Source organism: Diabrotica virgifera, chromosome 3 (assembly GCF_917563875.1).
Source record: "Diabrotica virgifera virgifera chromosome 3, PGI_DIABVI_V3a".
NCBI lineage: Eukaryota > Metazoa > Arthropoda > Insecta > Coleoptera > Chrysomelidae > Diabrotica > Diabrotica virgifera.
The window spans coordinates 70,976,097-70,990,695 of record NC_065445.1 but is presented as its reverse complement, the minus strand read 5'-3'; the positions used below and the strand labels follow the sequence as shown (position 1 = coordinate 70,990,695).

Below are 14,599 nucleotides of genomic sequence, written 5' to 3'. Positions count from 1 at the left end.
CTGGCCTACCTCTCGTTCTACGATAGATACTCCACACTCACGGAACTACACCGGCCTTCTCACTCTCCGTACACTACCGTCTACTACTGGACTTCACTTCTCGACAGCTCAAAACATTCTGATCTCTATTTTTCATTCATTCCCCTACTTTCTAAATATCCCTTCCAGATTCACAAATCAACCTTCCACCACCAACTCTCATTCGCAGTATTCCTCAAAACCAATTTTTAATCTTTCTAAATATGCTTAATGGATTTCCAAAAAAAAAATAGTTAATTCCCATTCTAAAATTACTTTCTACTATTTACAAAATTTAATGACCTATTATCTACTTCAATTGAGTCTTATTTAGCATAGGCTAATGATCGAACCTTCCGCGAACAACGATAATGACCTATTATGTATTTCAACTCAGTCTTATTTAGCATAGGCTAATGATCGAACCTTCCGCGAACAACGATAATGGTACGCGCCATTCACTTTGTTTATTCTCGGCGCATTGTCCCGAGTTTCGTAAGCTTTTTCTAATCACTTCTTAAAATTACATATAACAATTTGTTGTATACAGGTTGTTCTAAATTTATATGCCCGTGGTTGAGAAAATTGAAAATATTTTATATTAAATTGAATTCTGTTTATAATTATCAAATTTTAATTTTCATATCAAATAGAAATATAACAATATATAAAACCAGGAGAGGTAGCAGATTGTTTTGTGTTTGATTTAATGTCATGCAAACCAGAAAATGAAATTTTAGATAGATATGTTGATTATTTAGTTGAAACTTATATCGACGAAAATACCATATTCTCCCCATATTTGTGGGCAGAGGCAAATTCTTCTGTTATTTGTACTGCGAATGCTTGCGAATCTTTTCCTTCGCATTTTAATTCATCGTTTTATAATACGCATCCATCCATATGTATCTTCTTAGAATAAATTAAAGAATTTCAGATATATACGTAAGTTAAAATTTAAAGTTTGCATATTGCAAAACCCATCAAAGATAAAGAAGTTAAACTGAAATTGAAAAATAAATGTAGAAAATTTATTAATATCAGTCTAATCAAATAAACGGATTTTGTAAAGTGTGTCTCTTAGTATAATAGTAAATATTAAATAATAATTTATACATTTTGCATATTATCTATATTACAAACTATTATAATAATGTAAGAAATTTAATGTCTTTTATTCGGATTTTGGATGCTTTCATAATAATCATTCTTAAATTACATCTATATTTTTATTTTATTATTTGAGTGAGTTGGTGAGGAAAATACCTGTCGGATTATATGTTTTCACTGGTTGGTAAGGAATTTACCTCCGCCCCTTTCGTACCCGTCTTGGACGTGTTGGGTAAGCTTTAGTATTTGTGATGTACATAATCATCCCGGTCTTAAGACACTTCGTTCTTCTGATTTTTTTGTCTATTCTGGATGAAATTCTATTAAGGATCATACCCTCAAGTATTTTGAATATGTGACAGAGCCAAGATATTAGTCGATAGCTTTTGTGGTCGTCGGTATCTTTGCCAGGTTTAAGCACGGCAACAACTTTGGCTTGTTTCCAGACTTTTGGTATCGGCATAGTTTGAACACAGCTATTTATCATTTGGAGGAGCCATTGTAATATTTTCGGTCCAAACTTCTTAATTTGATATGTGCGCAGATCGTCAATGCCCGGCACTTTATTATTTTTCATCATGTATGTAGATGGCGGATCTAATCCCAGCATCGTTGAAAGGTTCGTTCAGCTGACTGGTTTCATCCTCTTCCATTTTAAAAATTTTTCTCTGCCTCTTTTTCCAGATGCTACCAGTTTTAAGGAGTTATGAGGCACTGGACTTGGCGTGACATAGGATTCTGACTAGGCTTCTTTCTGTGCCATGTTTATGCGCATAAATGTAAGTCATCCACACCCACACAAACTCCACAAACATACGATAATCTTGCCTACGTGGTAAAATCCCTTTACTCAATAAACAACTCTTCTCGGTGTTTTCTGCAGTATAGTTATATAGAAGAATATTTTGTCAATAATGTCCACCTAATTTTGCAGATTATCTTGTAACTTAATTTTCTACGATGATAAAAGCTCATCTCGTTAATTAAAAAATCTCTTTACGCGAACAGAAAAAACTAACAAGCTACTAAAATATCGAGATTAAAAGTTGTTTGAAGAGAGAAACGAGCTAAACAAGACGAAAACGTAGAGTTGGTTAACAATCGCTAGTCGCAAAAGTCCCGAACTCATATTCCCGGAAAAGTCCCAATTTAAAAATAAAGAATATTCCTCCGGACTGAAATTAGCTGTTGTCGTCCTAGTCTCTCCTACACTTGTAACCGACTAAATTAGGAAGTGAACCTCGCTAATTACGGTCATTATTACGGTAGATTTCGTTAATTGCTTTTTATTAGCATTCCAAATGAATTTTTTTCTACTTTTTGGCTTTAATGTCAGTTCTTACAAAGCGAATCCTTTCGGTTTTGCACCGCAGTTGCCAGATGTACACTAAGAGGGCGAATACTTAAAAAAGAGTTTGAGAAGAAATGAGAGTGAATATTCTTTGAGATAGCCCTCTCAGCCTTCAGCTTCCTACTGGTTTAATGACAAGACGACGGTAAAAAAACTAAACTAATTTTTACATTTTCTTCGTCTTTTAGTATGTTCCTATAGAAATTAGTATGTACATAAAATTTAGTGCTTAATACTTCCTTAACTACTTTCTCAGAATCATCCATACACGAATTTACAAGAAGTGTGAGTTCCGGATGAGTGATACTCAGTTTTGGGAACACGACAACACGAGAAGCTCTATTTGCTTTAAATGTCATACACAGCGATGCAGAGACATGAATGTAGATGTGTCTTCTTCTTCTTCTTCTTCTTCTTCTTAGCCTTCTATCGTGCACGCTTGGATATAGGCCTCTCCCAACTCCTTCCATCGGTCTCTGTCTCTATCCTGAGCAACAAATTTCCATTTTGTTGTTTTTTCCAATTTGTTGTAGATGTGTATGCATGTTTTATTGATTATCGAAAAGCATTTGACGGCGTTAACCATTAAAGGATGATCGAAATTCTAAGAACAACTGGAATTAACGAGCAAGACCTGCAAATTATCTCACAACTGTATTGGCACCAAACAGCAACAATTGCAATGCAACAAGAACCAATGCAATGCTCAATGCGCTTTATGGAGAGCAGAAGGCTCTCCGGAGAAGAAGGCTCTCCAGAGAGGCCCAAAGCCTCCCAATAAAGCAGAAATCAAAATTGCCGATTAAAATGGATGGCTCCTCTGATGCTTAAAATGCTTGACTCAAAAGGAACAAAAGGTTTACTCTTACTGCCAGAAAGGTCAAGTACGAGATAGCTACATGATGTAGTGGCCTCCACTAGTTTAGAGTCAAAGAATTGTGGAGTAAGGCTTTTAAGAGGATACTGCTGATTCTACAAGCGACAAGGCTGTGTAAGTTTCTGCTCCTATAATATAACAGTCTCTCTTTTTTCAATTGGAAAAGACTGTATGACTTGTACACACTTCTAAGTAGGTCAAAACGGCAAACAGGTGTATGTTCTCAAAAAACTTTTGATAGTGTGTAAAAAATGTTTTATTATCAGCTAAGTACTTTCAACAAATAACGTGCCATCATCAGAGCTTCGTCCTCTAATAAAACCTTCATAGAACCTTTAGCAATTGCTCTTCTATGAAGGTTTTATGAGAGGACGAAGCTCTGATGATGGCACGTTATGTGTTGAAAGTACTTAGCTGATAATAAAACATTTTTTAGACACTATCAAAAGTTTTTGAAAACATACACATGTTTGCCGTTTTGACCTCTCTTTTTTCATACTTTCTCTGGTTCTCTTTTGGTATCTCCCTCGTTTTGCTTCCCTTATTGTATCTCATGGTATTTTCTGTTGATATTTCTAGTTTTATTCGAACATTTTACATGTTGGTTGGTATATCTGACTTTTTAGATTTATCTTCATTTTCTTTGATCAATTTTAGTTCAAGTAACCAACATTGTGAAACGGGTCAGATTTGTAAGGTGTTGGTAGTTCTTTGGTAGCCAATGTAACAAGAAAGAAGAACTTCTGTTGGAGTGAAAGTTAGGAGGAAGATAAACTCCAACAGAAGTAAGAAAAGATAAAGAAACTAAGTGTGTCGAAATGAAGGGCTTCTAACGTTGAGAAGCCGAAGTAATAAAAATACTAAGAAAAAGCTGAAGTAATATGTAGGGGGAGGAAACTGATAAGATATAGAAATAGATGGACTGATTATAGAAGTATGAATAGACAGAGGCAAACTAAAGGGAGTTAGGCTAGCTAGAGATGCAAGAGAACGACAACTTGACACTCAAGGATAGATACGGCCAATTTTGCCAACATTGTGAAACGGGTCAGATTTGTAGGTTTTGGCAGTTCGGCTTTAAGCTATTCTGACACAGCGAGCAACGCTGTTTTTGCTGGTTTTTTTCTGGTAATTAAATATGTAATTAAAAATATTTATTTCAACTTAGGTATACTTATACCGTTAAAGCAGGACATATCCTACGTGCTAAAATTAATGTTGACCATTTTATTTACATTTCACCTTCTTCTTCTTCTTTAAGTGCCGTCTCCTAATCGGAGGTTGGATATCATCATCACTATCTTTACTGTATCTACCGCTGCTCTAAAGAGTTCTATAGAAATGCATTTAAACCAGTCCCTTAAATTCTTCAACCATGACATTCTCCTTCTTCCTATACTCCTTCCGCCTCTTATTTTTTCCTGTATTATCAGTCTTAGCATTTCATATCGCTGTTCCCTCATTACGTGTCCCAGATAATGCAACTTTCTTATTTTTATTGTGTTTATTATTTCGCATTCTTTACCCATTTCTCGCAATACTTCCGTGTTCGCTTTCTTCTGTGTCCATGCTATTCTAAGCATCCTTCTGTAACACCACATTTCAAATGACTGTAGCTTATTTATGTGTTCTTGCTTCAATGTCCGACTTTCAAGTCCATATTGCAGTATCGAGAACACGTAGCATCTCAAAGCTCTTACTCTCAGTTTGCTCTAATCTAAGGTCTTTGTTGCAGAGAATTGTTTTTTTTTACAAACGCATTTCTTGCCATTGTAAATGCTATTTTGTTCTTACTATTTTTCACCTAATTTTTATAATATCATATTGAACAAAATGTTTGTAATCTTAATGCAAAACAACACTTTCCACTCTATTAACGACTCGCTTCCTAACTAAAACGGTTATCTTACTAACACGATTAAAACGATGTCGGTCAATTGTAAACATGAAGGGGCCAAATTTAGCCGCCTTTAAAGCCGTTCTACAATATAAGTTACTAATTATTGTAAACAAGAAGGGATCAAATTTCGCCGCCTTTAAAACTATTCTACCGAATAAAGGCTGATTCTCATTATCCATCTAGACGGCGACAGGCAACCGTCCATCAGGTATCCGGCAAAATATTACTAGATTCCAAAACCATTGCGTATTCACATTATCCGTCTATGTCGCGGCTAGCCCCCGTCTGCCGGCAGCCAACATTGTAGGAAAGAATGTTTTGACGTGTCGGTGCTTGTTGGTGACGTGCCTTGAGGATAGTGAGAATATACGAACGGTGCAATTGGCATTTCGTCGGTGACAATTTTTCAACTGGAGTTATTGCTTCTCTAAATGTAGTACTTTTTTTTCTTAACACATGTTCGACTTTTGACAACAAATCATTGAACTGATATTTCCATGATACTATAAATAACATAACGTTATAATATAATGTTATTTATACCTAGTATATGGATATTTCGACATTCTAAAGTATTGATGAAATTTTACTTCATCATTAAATTTAACAATTCTTTACACATAGGTATAACGTGAAACATTCCCCTTCAGTTTTCCTTTCCATCAGACTTTTATGTAACCATATTTTTCTTTTTTCCGTCTTCCTAGGTTTATTTTAGATTTCTCTTTCTCTTCCTCTTCTTCGTCCAGCATAACAGCAAAACGGTAAGTAAATAATAATTTTTAAACATCACGGAAAAGCGTACTACTCGTCCAAGAGTTATCGAAAATCGAAACACTGATGGTTAGCTGCTGAGATAGTGCGAATACGGCATAAAATTGACGGACATCTGATGGACGGTTGCCTGCCGCCATCTAGATGGATAATGAGAATCAGCCTTAAGTATACTTCTCTATTCCACCAGTTTCTTTAACCCATTGACGCCTACGGGTACCATATGGAGTCAACAAATTGCTTACGCATCGGAGTCTATTTACCATATTGTTAGGTAAAAGTAAGCAAAGAGATTCGACCTATTTGTAATTAAAGGTTACCTCTTCTTGAATGAACAACTCAAAGGGCCTGGCCGGGTAAGATGATGAAAAGTGCCCTTAACTCGATTCGAATGAAATATAGGTCACCGTTTAGCATATATAGTGAAACTAACTTTCTGAAATTTTTAGCCCCCTAGGTGGTCATGTGACCCACCTAGAGCCTAATTAGGGTTTTTATTTTTTATCTCAGCCGCATCGAGAACTAGCGAAAAACTTTAAATAAAAAAGTTGTAAGCTTTAAAAAGTTCTGTCCGAAAAATTTTTTTTTTAATTTTTGGCGGGAAATTTAAATTTTAGAACGATTTTAAAATTTTAAATGAGTATAAAAAATAACCAAGACATTCGTTTTTACGAAAAAAATATATAACGTGTATTTTTGCATAATGTTTCACCCTGAATTTTTTCAAATTTTTAAAATTGGTGAAACGCACCTTTAAAAATAAAAAACCGCATTTTTTCGGTTTTTTTTTTCGTTTTTTGATACAATGTTATACATTTTTTCAAAAAAGGTAACACCGTCACTGAAATAGGTAAAAAACTGAAAAATAATTGGGGTTTGCTTAATAAAATTTTTTTGTAATGCCATCCATTTTCAAGATACAGGGCGTTGAAGAAAACAAAATTTTACACATTTTTTACGATTTTGCCGAAACTACTGGCAACATTGTAATACATTTTTGGCGAGTTTTAAGAGGTAGTTGTTGTGCATTTTTTGACATACAATTAAGAATTTTATATTTATCATTGGCGCGCATAGGGGTAACGGTCTGATCTTGTTAAAGAAAAAAGATAGTACGCCACTGACATACTGCCGTGCTAAGCCCAAAGGCGGTAACTGATTTTTTATCGAAAATGAGATTGTTGTATTTCTACGTAAGAACAGGGTATTTAGAATATTTTTACCAAGTCCTTGGAGTTGTAGAACTATTATAATGGGTATCTAGAATATATTTACAAAGTCTTTGGAGTTGTAGAAGCATTATAATATAATGAAACCTACCTAGAAATAAAAAAAGGTCATTTTCGATCAAAAATCAGTTACCGCCTTTGGGCTTAGCACGGCAGCATATTTCAAATTAAAAATCTTTTTGAATTCCTCGTTCAATTTGTAACAAAAAATTTATCTTCCTATTTTTTCATACGACGCGCCATTTTTATTCAAAAAATAAAACATCTTAACCCTTACAAAGTATTCGAACTTCTTTGAAATAATATACATACTTCTTATTAGTAGTTTCTACATCTACATAAACTCTTAACATATTTTATTTTTTTGCAGCAAAACGGCGCCTCGTAGGAAAAAATGAGAAGATAGTTTTTTATCGCAAATTGAACGAGGAATTCAAAAATGATTGGTAATTTGAAATATGTCAGTGGCGTACTATCTTTTTTTCTTTGAAAAGTTCAGACCATTACCCCTAAGCGCGCCAATGATGAATATCAAATCCTTAATTGTATGTCAAAACATGCACAATAACTACCTCTTAAAACCGCCAAGTTTTATTACAATGTTGCCAGTAGTTTCGGCAAAATCGTAAAAAATGTGTAAAATTTTGTTTTCTTCAACGCCCTGTATCCTGAAAATGGATGGCGTTACAAAAAATTTTTATTAAGCAAACCCCAATTATTTTTCAGTTTTTTACTTACTCCAGTGACGGTGTTACCTTTTTTGAAAAATATGTATAAAAATATATCAAAAAACGAAAAAAAACCGAAAAAAAGGTGCGTTTCACCAATTTTAAAAATTTGAAAAAATTCAGGTTGAAACATTATGCCAAAATACACGTTATATATTTTTTTCGTGAAAACGAATGTCTTAGTTATTTTTTTATACTCATTTAAAATTTTAAAATCGTTCTAAAATTTAAATTTCCCGCAAAAAATTAAAAAAAAAATGTTTTTCGGACAGAACTTTTTAAAGCTTACAACTTTTTTATCTAAAGTTTTTTGCTAGCTCGCGATGCGGCTGAGATAAAAAATAAAAACGTAAAAAGCCTAATTAGGCTCTAGGTGGGTCACTTGACCACCTAGGGGGCCAAAAATTTCAGAAAGTTAGTTTCACTATGTATGCTAAACGGTGATCTATATGGAATTCGAATCGAGTTGGGGGCACTTTTCATCATCTTACCCGGCTAGGCCCTTTAGTTTTCTACCTATTTTCCAGTGTGATAAACTTTTGAATTTACGGTTGGTATTGTTTGTGCCAAAATATGGACCTTCGTTTCGTGTAACTGTTTGCACTAGGATCCTCGTTTTTGTTTTCAAAAGTTTTCTACAAACTTCAATAAATAACTTGGTTTGCATAATATTTCATCTTTCGGTTTTTTCGTAATTAGGCCAAACATATGTGTGTTCCCAAATGGAACCGCTAGGCGATTTGCTGGATACCTATGTCGTTTTCATCTGCCCCAACTTCAACTGATGGATTTGGTTCTAGCCCGGGAGGTAGTGTCAAATTTGACCGGAGCATTTTAGCATGGCTGGTTTCTTTTTATTTGGGAAGGTGTTCCAAAACTTACTAACAAATGATGTGTCAGCTGGGCCAAAACCGGGGATTTTAGACAAGAAAAGGTAAAATATGAAAGTAACGCTACAACTTTAATGTCAAATATTTATACACGTTATTCAGAACATTTGATAGCCTTGCTTACTTGGCTCCTACCTTTCACTCAGGAGATCCAGGTTCAAATCCTGGCGCGGAAAATTCTTTTTGTTTTTTAAATTGACATTTTATTTTGAAAAATAATTATTTTTATAATACCACGTTTTTATTATTTATACGAGACAATATAAAAAAATCTGTTTGTCTTTTATAGAATCGCAAACTATGCATTTTTGGTCATAATATTATGATTGATCTTAATAAGCAAATTTGTTTTGTTTACATGAACCTCTGAAGGTTCCTGAGTTGGTAAGACCAATAATCTAAGTGGAAAGGGAGACGTTATTTGTTATTTTTTTGGACAAACTGTTTTTTCTTAATTTTATATGTTGTAGAACCGAAAGATACAACCCTAAATTTTCACTTTTCTCTCACCAACCCCCATTTTTTAATAGCAATCTAAATATTTCCCTATTCTCTATAATACATAAAAATGAATGTTTGTCTGTACCTATGTCCCTTATAGAATCGTAAACCATTTGGTAGAAAAAAGTATAGGTACGCAATAATATTTTTTAGTATGTTTTGGCTTTCTGGTAATTTTTAGGTATTAAACTTTCAAACATTATTTAGTTTTAAGGCGGTACCAAGTTTGCCGGGTCAGCTAGTTAATAATAAAAAAATATTCTTGGACTAGTGTGGCAAAGATTAAAAAGTATAAATCAATAATTTATGAATTTTAGATTGTAACAAAAAAAGCGTCAGCTGCATCATGTACGTTGCAAAAAATGTTAGCTGGCCAAGTGGACATGCCGTGGTATTATAAAAATAACTATTTTTCAAAACAGAATGTCAATTTAAAAAACAAAAAGAATTTCCCGCGCCAGGATTTGAACCCGGATCTCCTGAGTGAAAGGTAGGAGCCAAGTAAGCAAGTCTATCAAATGTTCTGAGTAACGTATATAAATATTTGACATTTAAGTTGTAGCGTTTGTCCATCAACTTTCATATTTTACCTTTTCTTGTCTAAAATCCCCGGTTTTGGGCCAGCTGACACATCATTTGTTAATAAGCTTTGGAATACCTACCTAAATAAAAAGAAAACAGCCATGCTAAAATGCTCTGGTCAAATTTGACACTACCTCCCTGGCTATTCCTACAGTGTATGATTTTCCAGAGTCCGATTACTCAAAGTATTCTGGTTCAAACCCTCAGAACTTTTTTGGTTACATTAACTAGACCTGTTAAAAGGTTTTCAAGAAAGGTGAAAAAAAAAACATTGTCGACCCGAGGCCAAAAATATTGTTTTACAATACAATAATAATATGAGTGACGCTGATTTGATAGTTAGCGATGTATCTTGCTACCGAATTGAAATCTGTTCCAAAACAATGATATTGGCCTATTTTTACATACCTAATAGTGATGCGAACATTAAAAATGCATGAAAGTTATATAGAAAATCTGGTCCTAACATTAGCCAATTGAATTCACACGGGCTATTATCCAAATGTATCTAATAAGATATAAAATCTACCCGAAAGCACCAGAAAGAGTGTTCGCAGCTGCAAGAAGTGACTCTCGAATTGGAGATACACGGTACAAGGGATTAAATCATTTTGTGGTTTCTGTGCCAGAAAACAAAAGAAGAAGATGCGTACGGATTGTATTTTTAAGGCGAGGGAGAACAACGTGCTACAAATATAATGTGGTCCTCTGTATTGACTGTTTTCGCAATTTTCATACCAAGTAACGAACATCTATCGGGTTTGCGCCTAGTGGTCCCATAAGGGAACAGTTTTTTTCTCAATTATTATTTGATTTACAAACAATTTTCTTCTTACGTTTTGTACACAATACTGTTACATTTAACGATTTTTAATAAATTTTGACGAAAAAAAATTTTTTTTTCTCGGCGTTAATGGGTAAGTATCCCCAATATCATCATTAATAAAATCAATTTATGATAACCTGTACTATATAGTTTTCAAACCGTAATTTTTATTCTTCTGTCTGGCAACCTTGTTCTTGTTCTAGTCATATTAACCGAAACCATTAACAATTCGCTGATATAAGAAAACAAGTTATTTACATTAAAAACTAATAAAATTGAATAACTCAAAGGAGAATTCGTCCTACTCGCTGAGCTGACTTTATGGCCGGATAACAACGCATAATTTATCTCTGATTCGGTATTCGATATCACTAGCATCATATTTCAAAGGGAATGTTAATAGGTATAATGCAGCATAGACGGAATTATTTAAATATTTTGGTTTTACAACTGCACTGCATTTCATAAAGCCTGTTGCTGATTTTTCTATGCCCCGACGTAAACATAACATTCTCATTGCGTATAAAGTGTGTCCCAAAATAAATTTACGCAAAATATCAATTTTATGCCATACCGACAAGACGAAAGAACAGAACTTTAATTCTTCTTAGGGTGCCTGTCCGTTCTGGCTATGATGATTTTGTTGGTTGCTATACGGAATAGTTGTGTTGAGGTATTTCTATACCGTGGTCTCAGGTTAGCAAGCCAGGATATTCTTCTTCTTCCTAGGGCCCTTTTTCCTTCAATTTTACCTGGCAAAATGCATTGAAGTAGCTCGTATCTGCCTTGATTTCGCATTATGTATATACAATATGTCCCAAGTACTGCAGCTTATGGCCCTTCACAATGTTGACCAAATCTGTGGTTGTGTACATCCTCCGTAGCACTTCTTCATTGGTGACTTTGTCTGTCCCAGGTATCTTCAAGAACCTTCTGTACACATGTATACGTAAAATTTAAGGAGCCTTATTTTTGTTTCTAGGTTGAGGTCATGGCTCTTGAACACAGAGCTCATAGTCAAAAATGCAGTTTTTGCCTTTCCGATGCGATCTAATCGCTTGGGTATTGTCCCACGACTCAATGATTATAGTTTCCAAGTAGTTGTATTGTGAGACACGTTCAATTCTCATTTGGTTCACATACAGATTTGCTCCAGTTATATTTTCCTTGCTGATGATCATTAGCTTGGTTTTGCTAGTGTTTATATCCAGTCCATGATCTACTTGCTTCCGTTACTAGTCTGTAAAATAAAATTACACTACATGTAAATCAAAATGTAAATTCGTACAGGTTGAAACAAATTTTATATCAAAGTTGATACAACTGATATTTTCAAGAAAGTATCCAAATCATACAAGGGGATCATTGTTTAAATAATTAAAAAGGGGTCATTTTTGCAAAAAAAATTACCTTTTTAACTGCTGAGGTCATTCAATTACTAATGAAGGTACATAGGATTGTTTTCTGCAAAGTTGAAGGGTAAATCTTTCACATAAGACTTACTAAATTAAATTTGACCCCCTATTTATTTAAATAATTATACATGAAACTTTAAAAATAAATTTGCAAAAAATTATTTTTAGCGTTTTAAATAAGCACTATAAAATATCTTATTTTACAGGAGAAGTTGCGCTATGTTATCAGTATTAATAAAAAAAATTGGTCCAAAAATATTTAATATTTTTTGAGATATTGAATTTGTTTATTCTTCCCCCCAAAATGACATTTGAAAATTATTCAAATTTGTTTATAATTTATTTTTTTAATAACGTCGCGGGGATTAAATATTTTGAAATGCCGTTTCGATAATTGGGTTCCTGGATATTTTTCACTAATTAACAAATTTTTTGTTTTTTTTTTCTTTTTTTTTTTCTTGGAGTTATATTACTACGGGCCCTTTTAGGGTTAAGTTTCATTAAGAATATCGAATCTCTAAGTTGTAGATTCTAGACCTAAAAATGTTAAGATTGGTCTAAAATCACTTACAATAAAATATGGCTACTTACTGAGTAACAGGGTGTTTTATTTAAAAATGATTTTTACCAAGTACTTTTAAACTAATTGACCTATCCTTATCATACTTGGCAGAAAGTGTGGGTACTATACAGTCTACTAAAATGTAATAAATAAACGTTTCTAGCTACTACCAGAGGCGTACGACAGGGGATAGTTAATGGTTGACCCTTCCCAAATTCTACGTCACTGAGGGAATTACTATTTTAGCGAAATTTTTCGATTCTCCAATACTTTCTATGTAAATAATATACTCTTTACTGGTAACGATTAAGTCATTAGTTTTCGAGATATTGGACGTTAAAAATGAAACGGCATAGTTATTTTGATTCATTCATTCATTCATTTTAAACTTCCAAGATCTCTCAAACTGATGACTTTATCGATACCAATAAAGTTATTTACATACAAAGTATTGCAGAATCGAAAAATTTTGCTAAAATAGTAATTCACTCAGTGGCGTAGAATTTGGGAAGGGTCAATCATTCACTATCCCCTGTCGTACGCCTCTGGCACTAGCTAGAAAAATCACAATTTAGTAGGGTGTATAATAGCCACACTTTCTGCCAAGTAAGGTAAGGATACGTCAAATAGTTTTAAAGTACTTGGTAACAATAATTTTTAAATTTTTAAATAAAACTCAGTAAGTAGGCACATTTTATTTAAGTGATTTTAGTTAAATCTTAATATTTTTGGGTCTAGAATCTACAACTCAGAGATTCGACATTCTTAATAAAATTTAACCCTAAAAGTAATATAACTCCAAGAAAAAAAAAGAAGAGGAAAAAGACAAAAAAATTTGTTAATTAGTGAAAAATTCCCAGGAACCCAATTATCGAAACGGCATTTCAAAATATTTAATCCCCGCGACGTTATTAAAAAAACAAATTATAAACAAATTTGAATAATTTTCAAATGCCATTTTAGGGGGGAGTTTAAATGAAATTTGAATTTATCAATAAATTTATTGAAAATATACATAAAAATAAAGAGATCTTAAGCAGGTGAATATTTTTTTACCTAACAACCGCGTTTTTGCAATTGAAAATATAGTAACATTTAATAAACAAATTCAATATCTCAAAAAATATTAAATATTTTTCGACCAATTTTTTTTTGCTTAATACTGGTAACATAACGCAACTTAGTCTGTAAAATAAGATATTTTATAATGCTTATTTAAAACGCTAAAAATAATTTTTTGCAAATTTGTTTTTAAAGTTTAATATATAATTATTTAAATAAATAGGGGGTCAAATTTAATTTAGTAAGTGTTATGTGAAAGATTTACCCTTCAACTTTGCAGAAAAAAATCCCATAGACCTTCATTAATAAGTGAATTACCTCAGCAGTTAAAAAATTATTTTTTTTTGCAAAAATGACCCCTTTTTAATTTTTTAAACAATGATCCCCTTGTATGATTTGGATACTTTTTTGAAAATATCTTTTGTACCCACCTAAACTTTGATATAAAATTTGTTTTAACCTGTACGAATTTACATTTTGACTTTTTTATTTTATTAGGCTATACTTTGTTCATTAAATTTTGCAGCCCTTCTATGGTATTGGAAAACACTATTGTATCATCTACATGCCGCAGGTTACTGAGCTTTAATTGATTAAAGATATTTCACACATCATCATAATCATCATCATAATAATATACATATTAGGTATGTGTTTCAATATTTTTTATAAAAGGTATTGATGGCCAAATGCCCTGGATGAGTTATTTGATTGTGTTGATTATTAGACCTTTTCGTAAAAATGTAGTTACATAGCATGCTTGTATCAACTCCA

At 33.1% G+C, this 14,599-nt stretch overlaps 1 protein-coding gene across 3 annotated transcripts in view; it reads right to left on the bottom strand.

The window, feature by feature from the left end:
- The window catches only part of LOC114325287 (uncharacterized), a 774,118-nt gene that overhangs the window by 220,319 nt on the left and 539,200 nt on the right, over positions 1-14,599 (bottom strand). The gene's annotated exons all lie outside the window — the stretch shown is intronic.